Consider the following 17,361-nt stretch of genomic DNA (forward strand, 5'->3'; position numbering starts at 1 on the left):
TTAATAAAAAGTGTAAAGTAAAATATGTGAATCATTCAAATGTTATTGATGAGAAGCAATCAATAAACAACTGAAGTGAAGCAACAGCAACTACAAGTTGATGCTTCTCATTTTTCTCCTCCACCACATCTCTCTCTCCCTTCCTGCTTCCCTCTCTTAAAAAAATGTTATTGAAATAGAATAGGAACACAGTGGTGGGTTTTGGGGATTAATGAAAATCTCATAAACAAAATAAAAATGCCTCAAAATGTAAAAAATTCTTCAAACAAAATTTCTATAGAAATGTCCATGGTGATTCTCATCAATCAATAACTTGCAAAAGCTATTTAGTTTGAGGAAAGCTTCTTACATCTCACTTGAGAAATGATTTGTTCAACACGCCCAGAACATAACATTGTAGCTTTTATAAATTCAAGAAAATTCAAAACAAGAGTTGAAAAAACAATCGGAAGCAACAGAATTTCTTTAGGTGGTATCATTTAAAGTAGTTACAAGTTAATCAGACAAGGGTCTTGTAGTCAATGAATTCTCTGCCATTATTAGAATTAGGTAATGCATCTTAGCTGAGCACTGGGGTAGTCTCCTCACAGACACTCCCAGGGTCTGGAGTTGTTTCCTCAGAATAACAGGAAAGGGAGGAGAGTTGAGCTGAAAATACCATCTGGTTCTAATTCAACATCCCCAATAAACTCTTATGCACCATTTCCAAAAAAAAAAAAGGAAAAGAAAAGAAAAAAAAAGAAAGCTAAATTGAAATGTTAGTAATTTGAGGGAACAAGTGGAATGACTTTTAAGAACTAAGAACACAGCCTTCTGGTCATTATGAACATTCAGTTGTGCTATGTCTGGCTAAGGTGGCAATTCCAGGGAGATGAGACTGTTTTTTAAATTAAATGTTCCAGTTCATTGAAGAAATACATTATTCATAAGATCTTGTCAAACTTATATCAAACCTTGAATAAAGAGTTCAATGTTGGGCGTTACACCTGGGGTTCTGGGTAGCATGCAAGTGCAGTAAGTGCCTTGTGCTCCCCACTTTTGAGAGGGGCCTGCCCTCCCAGGGCCACGGCCCCCCAGTCCAGGAGCTCTCCTGAGTGTCTAACGTCTCTTCACACGCAGCTTCTGCGGTGCGCTTGTGTCTGAGTTGTTTGCTGATTTTTGGGGGGTTGGGAGGAAAACAAGATTAACTCAGAAACTGAACAGAAGATGAGGTGAACACTTTGCTCTGACACTTATGGGGGTTTGGTTTGATGTGGAACTACCATGCACAAGGGAAAGGGAAAGACGTGTTTCTACATGATAGTGTGTAAGTTTCTAAGCCTAACTTAATAAGTTATGTGTTTTTAGCAGGTGTGTGGGATTTCAAAAGACATGCATCCCAGCATAACATAAAAATTATGTTTATTTTCCATGTTATTTTCCTTAAAAAAAACAATGGCTATATATAATACATCATTATTTGATTATTATTTTACTGTAGATGTCTTAATAAATCCACTGTTTTGACATATTTATAGTATTTCATTTTGTGAGTGTAAATTTTACTACAATGAATATTATTTTAAATATAGATCTAGCCATAAAAATAGGTATAGGTGTAGATAGATACATACATAGATGATAGATAGATAGATAGATGATAGATCTGGGTATAGATATAGATATACAGTAATATAGGTATATTTGCAGTAAATATGAAAAAGAAAAGTTGGTGAAAGTGAACTAGGAAGAAAGTATAACAAGTTTAATATAATATGAATGATGTGCACATTTGCAGTAAGAGTTTGACTTTAATAGTTGAAGAACAGTTGAGAATAAAGAAAAAAACATTCATGGCCTGATTTTGCTCTGGCCCTTCTCCTGAGTATTTAAGTCCAACTTATTGCGTAGGTGGCTGTGTTAGCACAGGCTAGTTTTTTGTATGCCTGCTTTTTGACAATAAAATGAAATATCAGTGGTCATGTTTCAAAAATTAATTCAGAGATAAGAAGTCACCTACATATGCATAAAAATAAGGAAAAGTTAAAATATAAGCATAGTAGTGTTTTTTCCTTCTCACATAACTTAGATCAAATAGGTTACACTTTAGAACTTATATAATTCAACACACTCCAAACTTTTAAAAGAAAATTTGTGCGTTTACTCAGTGTTGAAATTCTTATTTCTAATGTCAAATGACAGTGTGTCATTCTATGTTGTTTTTATTTATTTATTTATTTATTTATTTGCTTTTGTTCTAAATTGTTTTCAGATTTACACAAAACATTGAATACTTCTGAATTAAAATGGACTTTATTTCCATTTCAAATTTTATAATGCAGAATGCATTGTGTACATATAGCATATAACACGAGTTAACGATAGTTTTATCTTCTGTATAGTACAAAAATGTTCTTATAACACAAATAATGTCATCTCCAGTAGCATTCCTAATAAAAGAATTCTAAATCTGGCAATGTGTAAATTTCTGGCATTTATATCGTATTTGTGTGAAATATTGTTCAATGTCTATATTTCATTTTTTCTTTTAAAAATTTAAATAACATGTAATCTTATTTCCAAAACAAACAACACATTTTCATCAATAAAGTAACACCCATTTTCTAAATATTCAAATTTTAGTTAATTAAAATCATCAAACTACTTTACTGGAAGTTTTAAAAATGGAAGAAAAAGCATTTTTTTAAACCTCAAAAAGGCAGCACATAGAGATTTTCTAATTTTCTTTAAAATAAAAAAGCATCAGTCACATATTTGAAAGCAATTCATAAACCCCAGTGGATTTTTGGAAAGTACTTTCACAATTGTGTAAGATGTCCCCTGGGGCCATCAGATGTGGATTCATGGAGTCCTGGTTGCAACCATCTTCACTGTCCACATGAAGTAGATGAATATTCCTCACCTGCAGTAGTTCAGGTTTTACTGCGTTACTGCAAAGGAATAATAGAATTCCTCTGTGGGCTTGTCCTCTATAAAACATTATATTCATTCCATAACATTAAATGAGTGAGGAAGATCAAATAGGATTAAATAAAAGTGGCTTCAGAAACAATGTTTTCAAAGAAAAGTGCCGTGCTATGACATCTCTTTTAAAAATTCCCTTACTTCCAGCCAACTCTGCTTAACATCTCCGGGCAGCTGTTTTCAACATAGATCTAGAGGTGCTTGGTTCTAAATGTCAAAATGAAGAATAATTTGCCAAAGAGATCTGGGGCAAATTCTCCCTGAAAAAGAAAGTAACATACCCACAGAGACTAGCATAACCACAGTTAATATACAATAATTATGAAGGTGTTTTTTAAAGAGATTAATTGTACTTGGCCTACCATGCCAAAATTCGCCTGTAGCCATTTGGCACTAGGTTTCCTTTTGCTCCAACCTGGATTGGCCCTCTCTTAGAGCAGCTCTTTCCATATGCCTGCCATGCCCCAGACCACGGTGGGGTGACGTGAGCACTGTGTGGCTCTGAGAGGGCTGATCTCCCACAGCAGGCTCCATTGGCTCCAGTGACACTAACTCAGGCATTGCACACACACGCATACATACATGCACACACCTGTACACAGACACATACACACACAGACTCAAAGGCAGGCCCTTTTAATCCACTGATTTCCAGATCACTACGGACAGCTCCTTCTTTCTTTCTTTCTTTCTCTTTCTTTCTTTCTTTCTTTCTTTCTTTCTTTCTTTCTTTCTTTCTTTCTTTCTTTCTTTCTTTCTTTCTTTTCTTTCTTTTATTTTTTGTTTAGTTTGGCTTCTTCATCACAATGTTTTAAAATATTTTACATGTTGGCCCAGGCCGGTTGACTCAGTGGTAGAGCATCGGCCTGGCTTGCAGGAGTCCTGGGTTCGATTCCCAGCCAGGGCACACGGGAGAAGCGCCCATTTGCTTCTCCACCCCTTCCCCTCTCCTTCCTCTCTGTCTCTCTCTTCCCTCCCGCAGCCGAGGCTCCATTGGAACAAAGTTGGTCCAGGTCCTGAGGATGGCTCTGTGGCCTCTGCCTCAGGTGCTAGAGTGGCTCTTGTCTCAACAGAGCGATGCCCCAGATGGGCAGAGCATCCCCCCCGGTAGGCATGCCGGGTGGATCCCGGTTGGGCGCATGCGGAAGTCTGTCTGACTGCCTCCTCATTTCTGGCTTCAGAAAAATACAAAATATATATATATATTTTTTTTTTTTACATGTTGCATCTTTTATTTAAGTTTATTTTGCAAAATTATAGTTCCTCATAGACTTTAATCTGGTAATACTTCAGAAACAAACAAATTAGACAACTTCTCTTGCAATCCTTCATCTGGACACCAAAGAACTGGTAAAGCCAGTGTTATATTTCTACTCTAAAACACGTAGAAAGGCAAATAATGAAAATGTACTGATACACATTTTCAACAGGGCTTCTTTGAATGTGAGCACCACAGTGTCTGATTGGCTGCATGTTGGTTTCATTTCCTACTTACTTTAAGATTTCTGCTCCTGGATTTTCTGCTTCAAAATGTCAATTCAAGACCCTGTGTTCTTAGACCCAGATATCACCCCCAATGTTGCCTTTTCATTTTCCTATTCCATGTCACCCTCAGTCATTCCTGCTGGACTAGAGTCCAAGTGTAACCACAGAGGATGCTGGACAGAGGCCAGCTGAAGCTGCCGCACTTGGTCCTTTCAAGGGGCTCTCATTTTCTACCTTTCCTTCCATGTTAGTCTAAGTTGAACTCAAGGCTATATTGATATCCAGAGAGTAACCATGGTTCTCTCCCTGAATTAGACCTTCTGCCTTTGGATGGCCTGAGAAGCTTCAATGTAGCAGTTCTCAATTCCCACAGCATATTGTAACTCTACCGCCCAAGGCCACACAGAGAATGAGGCCAGAACAAATGCATCCTTATATTGTTCTAAACATCTGCATGCACTGGTTAGGGTCCCACCTGGATTTGAATTCTTGCTCTGCCACTTTTGAGCATCGTCACTTTTGTCACATGACTATTCTCTATCATAATGACTTTTCCTCATTGAAAATTGGGCTAGTAACCTCATGAGATTAATAAGAAGTTTTAAAAATATCCAAAATGAAATAAAATCCAAAATGTTAAAAATCCAAAATAAGGGAGAATGGATAGGAGGAAAACACAGAGAGTTTTTGTAATCTGATTGCAGGGCAGCATGGACCTAGAAGAAGGCTAAGTGCAGTGAAATTGAAGCTTGTCATAAAAGTTAAGGGAACAAACAGATGTTATTTTTTCACAAGGTTTGTGGTAAGATTACTTTGGGAAAGACGTGTGAGGGTGCTCTGTGACAGAGAAAAAGCAAAAGTGCTCATGTTAAGTGGGTGAGTTGGGGGGGCATATATTTTACTTTTAAATAAACATAAGCTCTTTATAACTAATGGCTTATGTTAAGGACCTCCAGGTGTGACAGAAAATCACTGAGGACTTTTCCTGAATGTGAGACATGCCACATACTAGATGCTTTTTTGACTTTCAAGGAGTAACTATGACATTGATCCCTGATAAAACTTTATACCAGTTTATTAGGGCACATACAAAAATTTATTGGAGTTTGTTAAAAAAAAGGCAGGTTTTGCTAAAAATACATGCCAAATTGTCATTACTTTTGGATAGCAGTTCCAGAACACAGCAGTAATCTGCTAAAAATATTTTGTTTGGACTTCATTTTAGTGCTTAGCTCAAAGCCAAGAAATGTGGGTGTGGCTCCTGATTCCAATCCATTTTTATAGATCGACCCTCAAAATAGATGCAGGATGGTCCTGGCCAGTGGCTTAGTTGATAGAGCCTCAGCCTGGCATATGGGCATCCTGGGTTCAATTCTGGTCAGGGCACATAGGAGAAGCAACCATCTACTTCTGCTTCCCCTTCTTTCTTTCTTACCCTCCCTCAGCCAGAGGATCAATTGGTTTAAGCATAGCTGAGGGTGCTGAAGATTGCTCTGTTGAAGTACATCAGCCTCAGGAACTAAAAGTAGCTTGGTACTCAAACATCGGCTCCCAGTGGGTTGCCAGGTGGTTCCCAGTCAAGGCACACACAGGAGTCTGAATCACTATCTCCCTTCCTCTCACATTAAAAAAATAAACTCAGAACACAGGGTCCTCCCTCTCCCTATGCTGAAAACCATCACCAAACAATGGCAGGTACTAGTGGGAGGCAGAAAAGAAAGGGTTCTGTTACAGTGACATGACTGTGCACAATTTGAGGCTATCCCCAAAGCTGGGAGGACATCTTGTGTCAAAGTGCTCCAATTTGGTGAGTGGGATATTTGACTGGAGTTTCTAGGATGGTGATGACCAGGCAGTCTTAGTTAAGCCATCTCTAGAGGAAAGTCTTTCAAGAAGGAAGGAATGGCCGCACTTTAGGAAGCTGATGAAAGGAAGGTGACCACTGAACCTGGCAAATGGAAAATATTGGGAAATTTGGCAAAATACAATCCAGAGAGAGCTGCAGAGAAATGCTATTATATGGGAGAAAGAGACTTCTGGGTAATAACGATGGGATGGCACACACTTCTATTTTTTCTCCCATCTGAAGCAATTAAACTACTGTAAAGGGACTTCCATTAGGCACAAATCCATAATTAAAAGGATAAAGTGAAAACCAAAGACTGCAGCACACTCTCAGAGCAAATGGGTGGTAGTAATCCTGGTCCCAAGAAGACAGAATCTAAATCTGGCTGCAGAAAAATTCTTTAACTAATTATTTATTTAACTATGATCAGACAAGAAAAATTACCAGACATCTGAGAAAAGTCTCTAACATGAAAATAATAGAGACTCAAATAAAAACAAATGGTGAAGAAAAAAAAAGAAAGAAAAAGAAAAAAAATCAACAACAAACAAAAAAGGAAAGCCACTTGGAAGAAACAGTGATTACGTAGGAAGAAAAAAATTTTCCAACTATGTGAAAAAACAAAAACAAATCATTAATATCCTCAGAGAATTTTGCCTCTATGAAGCAAGAACACACGATATGTGTATATATATAAAACATACATGTGAAAAATTCAGAGGCCAAAAAAGAACACCTAGAAATAAAAAATATGATATAAATATTTAATCAAGTGGCTGTTTGGAAGTTACATTGAGGATATCCAACTAAAAGAAAAGCTAAATTGAAGAAAGGGACAAGCTGAGAAAAAGATATTTTTTAAAATGCTGAAGAACCAGTTTAGGGTGTCCAACCTATAGTTAATAGGAATACCAGACAAAGGAGAAACTGCAGAGGAGGAAACCATCAAAGAAATAATTGAATAATATTTTTGAGAACAGAAGGATTTCTAGACCAGAATGACCCGATAAAAGCCCGTCATGAGAGGTGAAAACAGACTTAAACCGAGAACATCCTGTGAGATTTCAGCAAACACAGGATGCACCAAATTTAAACCAACAAGTGAATACAAATAGGTCATATATAAAATATCAAAGACCAGAATTACTTTGGACTTTTTAACAACTCTGAAAGCTACAATCAATAGATAAATTTCTTCATAACCCTAAAAACAAAACAAAGAAACAACAACAACAAACACATTTCTAAGATAGATCTTATACTCAATTCTTAACTGTAAATGCTAAAACGTCTGAAAAAATAAACTGACCTGTGGTGGCATGGTGGATAGAGCATTGACCTGAAATGCTGAGGTTGCCAGTTCAAAACCCTGAACTTGCCCAGTCAAGACACACACTAGGAGCAACTACTATGAGTTGATGCTTCCTACTCCTCCCTCTGCCCTCTCTCTCTCTTCTTTATCTAAAATAAATAAATAAATAAATAAATAAATAATTTTCTTTCTTTTCTTTCTTTCTTTTTTTTTTTTAAGTGAGAGGAGGGGAGATACAGAGACAGATCCTTTATGTGCCCCAACCGGGATCCACCTGGCAACTCTCTCCTGGGGCTGATGCTTGAATCAACCAAACTATTCTCAGTGCCTGAGGGTGATGCTTGGACCAATTGAGCCACTAGCTGCCAGAGGGGAAGAGAGAGATAAGGGGGAGAAAAGAGAGAAGCAGATGGTCACTTCTCTTGTGTGCTCTGACAGGGGACCAATTTCAGGTTTCCGTATGCTGAGCCAATGCTCTATCTACTGAGACAACCAGCCAGGACCAATAAAAAAAAATAAAATAAAGTCTGAAAAAAATGGATTTTCCAGGCATTTGTTTTTAGGTAGTGCTTAGAAAACTTAAACTATCCAAAAGATGTGTAAACAAGAAAAGAAGCAGCTATGGAAACAAGAAAACATGATCCACCCAAGGAGAAATATGAAGGGAATCACTAAATGTGATACTGAATGGGGGATCCCAGGATGGGGCTGTGGACCACATATAAGGACAAGCAGTCCAGACTAAGTGGATAGAGGAGACTTAGGAGACCCACGAAGGGAACACCCAGGAGGCAGAGCTGACTACCTGAATACACCGAGAGGAGACGTACAACGTTGGTGAAGGGTTTGAAAGGGATTGATAATAAGATTTTAGAAACCTAACCAACACAGGACCATCATAACCATAGAACAATCATTAACTACAGGGGGAAATGTTAGAGAGTGAGAAAATAGCACAGATGTATGTAGACAACATTTCAAGAATTTTCTCAGAAAGGGAGCAGAAAAAGGGATCAAGACCTGGGGGATTTAGGTTAAGAGAGTTTGGGGTTGGTTGCTTGTTTTGTTTGAAAAATGCTGAATGTTGGTTCCTGCATGTGAATATGGTTTCTGCTGGTGGTTGAGGTTGGCATATCAGGAGAGATCCTTGAGAAGGCAGAAGGGATGAGATCAGGGGGACCAAAGAGAAGGTCGTCTTTGCTAGGGAGGGGTCTTAACATTAATTTAATAGTAGAAAAACAAGTGAACAGGAGTGAACTTGTACTTCAATTTAGAGAGGGACTTGGGGGATGGGGAATGAGGATATAGTGTGTGTTTGTTTTGTTTTTTTCCAGTTGAACAATGAGGTGATACCATCAGTTCTTTTCTTCTTGTGTCATTTAGATTTTATAATACCAACCTGACCTGTGGTGGTGTAGTGGAAAAGCTTTCAATCTGGAATGCTGAGGTTGCCTGTTCAAAACCCCGGGCTTCCTGGTCAAGGCACATATGGGAGTTGATGCTTCCTGCTCCTCCTCCCTTCTCTCTTTCTCTCTCTCTCCCTTTTTTAAAATGAATTTAAAATAATAATAAAGATTTTACCATAACCTGAGAGGTGAGAATTGGAACTGTCCCCATTTTATAAAAGAAAAGAATAAACAAAGGCTCCTAGAAGTTATATAACTTTCTTAAAGTCAGAGAACCAGTCAGAGGAAGACCAGAAAATGCAGACCAAGACAGATCTGATTGCAATGGCCTTGCTCTTAAGGACTCCACAGTCACGTTTCTCCTGGACAGATCTTACCCTCAGGTAGCTCAGGGCCCTGGGGGGAGATGCACAGGCTGGAGGCTACTCCAATGACAGAGCATGGTGTGGTTGCTAAGAGGAGGAGGGCAACATTTACACACGACAGGGTCACGTGCGCTGTTCTCTCCACCATTGAAGCCAGGACAAGCATGGAAGGAAATGAGGAGTGCTATTTTTAGTAGAATGAGATTTCTAACAGATGTCCACATGGTGGAGGGCCCTTGAAAATCCTGTTTCTTGTCTGCAAAATTCATTCTGTCAGAGTTCTGTGGTCCAAAAATTGGCAACAGGACTTGATGAAACCCAGGGCAGGCATTGCACTGTTTTAGACATATCTGCACAACATACTCAGTGAGGCTATTATCTTTTTGGAAATAATGGCATAAATATTAAGATGTTTGACTTATTTTACTAATGAGGTATGGAGAGAGAATAATTTTAATGCTTTAACCTCTGAAAGTGGCACTGGCACTTGTAGAGCTCTTTCCAGGGAAGGCAGAGCAGGCTCAGCACTCCCTGAGACATGCCTATTAAGGAATACGCAAAATTTCCTCTCTGCAGAACTGGGTGATTAAGTAAATCTGAAATTAAAACTGAAAAAAATCCCAAAAGACAGACAGATGATCACAGAATAAGATGCTATTTCTAAATCTTTGGAGTAGAAGAGAAGTTATCTGTCTAAAAATCAAGTTTTGAGTTAATTTAAAAGCATTTTTTTTTTTGCTATTTCAAATTTTGTTTAGAAAATTAAATTTAAAGGGGTGGCATTGATCAATGAGTACATAGATTTCACATAAACGTTTCTATAGCATTTGAACTGTTGCTTATGTTGTGTACCCATCATTTGAAGTCAAATAATTTTCCGTCACTGTATATTTGTTCCTCTTTACTTCCTTCTCGCCACCTCTCCCACACATTTCCCTCCCACTGGTAACCACCTCACTTTTATCTATGTCCTTGAGTCTAAGTTTTATGTCCCACTTATGTGTGAAATCATACAGTTCTTAGCTTTTTCTGATTTACTTATTTCATTCAGTATAATGTTCTCAAGGTCCATCCATCTTGTTGTAAATGTCACTATGTCATCATTTCTTATGGCTGAGTAGTATTCCATAGTATATATGTACCACATATTCTTTATCCAATCATCTATCGAGGGACACTTTGGTTGTTTCCATGTCTTGGCCACTGTGAACAATGCTGCAGTGAACATGAGGCTGCATGTGTCTTTTTTATTTTTTATTTTTTGTATTTTTCTGAAGCTGGAAACGGGGAGGCAATCAGACAGACTCCCGCATGCGCCCGACCGGGATCCACCCAGCATGCCCACCAGGGGGCAATGCTCTGCCCATCCGGGGTGTCGCTCTGTTGCGACCAGAGCCACTCTAGCCCCTGAGGCAGAGGCCATGGAGCCATCCCCAGTGCCTGGGTCATCTTTGCTCCAATGGAGCCTCGGCTGCGGGAGGGGAAGAGAGAGACAGAGAGGAAGGAGAGGGGGAGGGGTGGAGAAGCAGATGGGCGCTTCTCCTGTGTGCCAGGAATCGAACCCAGGACTTCTGCATGCCAGGCTGACACTCTACCACTGAGCTAACTGGCCAGGGCCAAGGCTGCAGGTGTCTTTACGTACCAATGTTTTTGAGTTTTTGGAGTAGATGCATATTCTATATTTTACTACTACTAATAATAAAAGAGTGAAATAAAGCAGTAAAAAAAAAACCTTCCTAGAATCTCCTAGAACAGATGGAACTGATAAGGAAGGGTGCTTTGTGTGTGGGTATAGCTAAGGGGGAGGAAGTCTAGTGTTCCATCCTGGTCTAGTTTTGCCTCAGTTTCTTTGTTTTTTGCTCAGTTAATGGGAACACAGTTTCACCGCTGACTTCACTGGCTTTTAGAATTTGAGAAATCAATACATTGTTTTAAATTGTTTTTCAAATATAATCTCACTCCAAGTAAAGACCTTGCCTTCTGTCTCTCTCCAGGTTCACACTTAGGTATCTGACATACATTTTGACCTTGTCACTCACCCACTTACCTTAACGACTGGTTAGATCAGTCACATCCTTTTACTCTTCAAGTTTCAAGAATAAAGCAAACAAAAAAGATTCATTAAAAAGTGGTCTTTATTTTAGCAGCAAGTCCAGACTGCTTTTTTCTTACAGATTAGCCAAACTGAACACTATGATTAGGTTTCTGAGTTAGGCCCAAGCATTTCCTTGCAATGGACATTTGGCTTACTTGCTTTCCTTCCGGTCGTTTGCCATTTAGCTGAGCCCTTGCTTCCCTGCAGGCAGATTCCTGCTTCTTTTTCTCGGCATGCCCAAGAGCATGAAATGATCCCTGTAAGGAGCCAGAACTGATGTGCCCTCAGGTGCAGGTGAAGAGAGTTGAACCTGCTGGCTCGGCCACCTCGCCCCTATGCGATGAGCGGGTGCTTAAGTCAAACCATGCAGGAAAATCACAAATTTAGTACTGAAATAAAAATCCTTTCATTTATGAACTCATTCTGTCTTTGCTGCAGAGAGAATACTTAGAGCCTTCTTAGGCAGACTCTGCTAGTGCCCCTGTAGAATTGCAAAGGAGATAATTAAACTAGTCTTTGTTTTCACTGGACTTCCCTCTAGAGGTTCTGCAAACATATGAAAAGTTCTATGACCACAACCCACGTTCATGTCAGCAGCACTTTGAGAAATGTCCATTCAGAAATATCTCCAAGTCATAGTGGACATTCAGGGGCCATATGAAACCCATGTCCTAGCCATTGCCCTGGGTTGCTGTTGGCAGATAAGTTATTTTTTCTCACTCTTATTGTTAAAGATGGCCGCTGCCCTCATGTGATACAGCTAATTGCCCTTCTTGCTTGGGAAGGGGCTTGGTTATGCTAATGTGTGCTGAGGAGGGGGTTGTCCTGCCAAAATGTTTTAAAAGGATGAGCTAGGAGGCCATTTTGGAGAGAGTGACCATGTTCTTGTAGAGAGGAAGAGCCCATATTGTGGCAGGGCAGGGAGCCATGTGGAGGAGGCAGTCAAAATGGCAGAATGGTGAAGGAGAAGCCAGTTTGTTCAGGAGAAGGAGACGGGGAACAGAGGTAAATGAGGCTGGTGGGGTAGAAGCCTTTGATTCTAGGAAAACTTGGATGAGTCAGTGGCTTTGGGAGCTCTGAACGGAAAGGGAAGTGTTTTTACTCGCCTGCTGAATGCGAGTCTAGAATTAAAGAAAAATGGACCACCAGTTTTTGGCTCTGTTTCTTTACGATCTGCCTGGATTAAATGCGAACCTACACAGGCCACATGGCTTTGATGGTGGCTGCAGCTACTGGCTTTAGAGTTGCACATTGGCCTAGTTCACAGGTGCCTTCAGTAGACCTGTCTATTAATGAGCATAGCTAAGATCAGTGGAACTTTCCAGGTACTACAGTGTCTAATTGTCCATTGCTTGAGCTTTACAACATGTGAGGTGGATATTTTCCTTATCTCAGTGTCCATATGAGGCTTTTGAAGGTTGGATAATTTAAATAGACTATCCCAGATCCAACAGCACGCAGCAAGACAAGGAGCAACCAGAGAGGTGGGAGCCATATCAATCTCTAATACAGCCCACCCCTCATTCTTGTGTTTACTCTGCTGTTAAGGATGTCAACAGGGAATGAAGCTGGAAAATTCCAGCCAAAAGGAGTGTGGACAAAGGTACAGGGTTTGTAGATGACTCATCATAATTCTGTTTCTTATTGAAATGTTTGCTCTGCCTCAGTTTGGTAAAATAATGAAAGAATATTGAGATCCTATGCTATTTTTTTTTAAAGAGAGATAGACAGGCAGGCAGGTATGGACAGATAAAGAAGAAGGAAGAGAGATGAGAAGCATCAACTCATAGTTGAGTCATCTTAGTTATTCATTGATTGCTTTCTCATATGTGCCAAGCCAGTGACCCCTTGCTCAAGTTGTTGAGCTCATGGTCAAGCCAATGGCATCAGGGTTTCAAACCTGGGTCCTCAGAGTCCCACGTAGATGCTCTCACCACTGTATAACTTCTTGGTCAGGCCTATGGTAATTCTTAATGGGAGAGGTTTTTATTTGCTATCAGACAGACCCTATGTAAAGACTTAACCAGGGCTAATTTCTTGCCCATCTCTCCCAGACAACGGGGGTCAAGGGGGGGCTCAGTACCGCATTGTCACTGTCACTCAAGAACCATCACACCAGGTATGATGGAAGCCCTCAGTGCAATGGGCTGAAGTATGAGGGCTCTGAAAACGTCTGGGTTAATACTCTTCTTTGCTTCAATCTATAGGTAACCCATGCTAATTTCATGCCTGGCACATTGGTCCAAAGTGATCACCTGTCCCCACTTAAAGGCAAAGGGTCCAGGAAATGTCAGAAAGCCTGTGGATGATTTAAAGGCTTAAACAGAGCTTCACTAATTGGCTCACTGCAGCCAGGCCTTCCAAGTGCCTTGAAATATTAGCTTGTTTATTTCTTCTGTATACCTGAGGGGATTCTTGTAGAATAGTTAAAAGCATATGAGACAAATGGATGGAATTTGTTTCATATGCCTGGAACAGAGAAAAGAACACAAGAAACTAGGTCAATCTGAATTGATTTAAAAGCTTAAATTATACAAAACTACAAGTATTAGAGAGCAGCCCATGAGTGTTTGTAATGTGCTACCAGCTGAATGTGAGTGCTCTGGCTGAGGTCCCTGCCAGCTACCCCCATATTTGCATGTGTGACCTGTGGAGCCCTGGAAAACTCCTGCTTGCCACTTCTGAATTATTAGGGATTCTCAGTCAGGAGAAAATGAGTGATTACACTGTGCTACAGAAAAGTATTTTGCTTTTGGCTTTCCCAGTGTAATCTGTACTAAAAACTGTTATCACATTAGCATTGCACAGAGCTCAGTCATGGTGTGTCACTGTTCTACTGGCAGTCTTGGGTTGCAGGCATCAGAAACAGACACTGCTTAAAGAGCTAGTTTGTTGCAGGGCTCGGATTGTCTCCTGGAACCCAAGAATTACAAATGCAGATAAACCTGAGGAAGAAACATGCTGCCCCAGGACTGAGCCCAGCACACAGCCGACAGTACAGGACACATCAAACAAAACCAACCCGCTCTCTCTGTCTCTGTCTTTCTGTTTCTTTCTTGCACCCTTCCTCTCTCTATCTTTTCCCCCTGGCTGTCTTTTTCTTTCTCTCTCTGTCACTTTGTCTCTCCCTTTCTATCTCTTCTTCTGGCTCATCTCTCTGTTTCCATCTCTGTTTCTTTTTGTTGCTCTGTCTCTGTCTCTCTGTCTTCATTTCTCTGTCTCTTCCCCTCCTTCTCTATCTCCCCCAACACACTCCCTCTTTCTCCTGTTGTATTCTGCTGCTCCATGTAATAAGACTTGGCCTCATGGTTCCCACTTGTTTGCCTGTTACAGCTCTAAATCTTTAGGTGAGACTGGCTGAATTGTTTTAGTTTCAAATGACAAGCTCAGGGAGTGGGAATGTGATGGCCCAGAGGTCTATCCCTGACCCCATCCGTCTGGCCAGGCCTGTGGGACTCCCCTGACTCCTGTCTCTGAGAAGGGGCTGTGAGTTAGGCAGGTACCCTCCCTAAGCTATTTAGCACAGTCACAAAGACCACAACTGCTCTCAGGGGGAGGGTGTGCTCAGCATGTGGAATGTTCTTAGCTGTCGTGTGAAAAGGCCTTGTCCACTCCAGCAGGTACATTAAGCAGGGCTCTTTCCTTTACATTTCTGAATCTTTTCTATATGAACTCCAGTGATGCATCTCCAGAAATGGAACATCAGGATCACCCAAACATTTGACCGAATCACCTTTACGTAATGATAAAGTAAGGACTTTAGGAAACAATATGAGAAACCTTCCCACTCTGACTGGGTGCTTTGAATGTCTGGCGTCCGACCAATAGGTGTGTTGCTCTGAGATCACACCCTTCCTTCACTATTAACGTTCTACTCTTTCTGTAAGGCCAGAGTAGATGGTCCTTCTTCCCTGAAAATTCCCCCTCTGACTTCTGCCTCTCCTCCTGTCAACTTGTTCCACCCGCACACCTACTTAAACTGAAACTTCCAGAATTTGTTAGCACAATGAAACATAAACACTTGACACACAGCAATTAGATATTATCTGTTTTCTTTCTTAAGGAATAAAAGCGGCCTTGGGAATATTGAGGATGTGACTCTAAATTGTGGCTTCTCATAGTTTGATTTTTAGGAAAACAAATTAGTACACCTAACCTGAGATGTTCATTTGCAAATCATCAAAAAATAACTCTTTTTTTTTTCTGGAGTTAGAATTAAATGGAGAGCCATGCAGATGTATCTTCAGTGCTATGCCTGTGCATGAAGGGGCTTCGCAGACATTAGACTGCTGGCACAGATGTGAGTTCTACCGGCCATCCTTCTCCCCTTCCCCTTGTGTCTTCACAGTTCTGTTTGTAAACCATTATTTCAACATCACAATAGTGATTGTGTTTCCTTGAATTGCTTTGGAAGAAAAACTGAGTGGAGACAACAAATGACAGCCATTTTGAGAATTGTACTACCAAAAATTAGAAGCAAATTAAATCCTTTATTTTTTTAAAAAACTTTTAATTCTATACTTAAAATGAGTAATCATAACTAATGTTTAGTAGGTGCCAAAACGGCTATTTAACTCAGAGCATTTTCCCCCTTAACCTAAGCCTTTGCAAGCATCAGTGGCAAGTTCATTTCTGGCCAAAGATGTGTTTGCTGCTCACTGCTTCACCAGGCTCCCATTTCATCCAAGACAGAGACCCTGGAATGGGCAGCAGTCCCATGCTTGGAGCTGAACTTGCTCTTATGCTATTCTTCTTCCAAGACTCTGAGGTTTAAATTGTTTCTTTTAATCCCTGAAAGCTGTGTAAGAGATAACCTGTAAGCCTTTGATTCTGAGAATCTTGAAAACCAAGCAGAAATCCTGCTGCCTCACCAATCTGTCTGTTCCTTCTGCAATTGGTCTTTCATAAGCTCCCTACCCCCTACTATGATGCAGGCATCTTTGCTACTGCCTCCCAGTATTCGGCCCCTGATTCCAGTGTGAGCAGACCCATGGTCGAGGTCCGCATCACCGTCTAAACTGCAGCCATAGCCTGATCCTACCTCACAATCAGAACAGCCATTGAGGAGTTGCCGTTTCCACCACCAGCTATCACTTTCCTCCTATTCTGAGGGCAGAATCTCCATTCCTTGTAACGCATCATTTCAACTTTGGTCTTCTTACCTATTAATGCTGCTCCTTTTCTTGTTTTTAAAAAGCAAAACTTCTTTTGAACAATTAAAGATTATAGATTAGGAATAGCCTTCACAATGAATCAAAGAATAGGTGGAGGAGATTCAAGAAGCTTTCATCCAGAACATCACAGTTCAACAGAGGCCATACAAGACAATAAGTGCAAAATAGACACAGAGGAATTCTTCCAGAGAATTTTTAGATGAACTGATTTATAATTCCTAGGAATCAATGGAAGATTATGTCATAGAGCTTGGGATCAGTGCATTGATTGCCAGGGCTCTCCAGTCAAAAGAAACTAACAAAGAAACTCCTCCTAATGTCTTGGCTGTTAGTTGTTCATGGATGGGAAGAGGTAGCCGAGGACAAGAAACACTTGGACTGGGAAATGATCCTGTGAGCTGGCTCTCCTGGGACCTCCAGAGTTTACTAATGGAGAAAAGAAAAACAGCCGTCTCTGGGTGGTGCCTCCCAGCACCAGTTGGGCTGATAGACATCCAGACTCTTAGTCCAGACCACTGAGTTAGAACCTGCTTTCTTGTCAGAGTAGCACATGTTTGAAAAGCCACCTTCTTTCCTGTGAGGGTTCATTTGCATTCCTATCTTCTTTGCTCTGTTCATTCTTCACTGATGAAGATGAGAGAGTTCATAAAAATGCATCATGGACCCATTTAAACTATATGATTAACTGCTAATATGTGGTATTAACTTATAGGG

This window comes from Saccopteryx bilineata, chromosome 5, assembly GCF_036850765.1.
Source record: "Saccopteryx bilineata isolate mSacBil1 chromosome 5, mSacBil1_pri_phased_curated, whole genome shotgun sequence".
NCBI lineage: Eukaryota > Metazoa > Chordata > Mammalia > Chiroptera > Emballonuridae > Saccopteryx > Saccopteryx bilineata.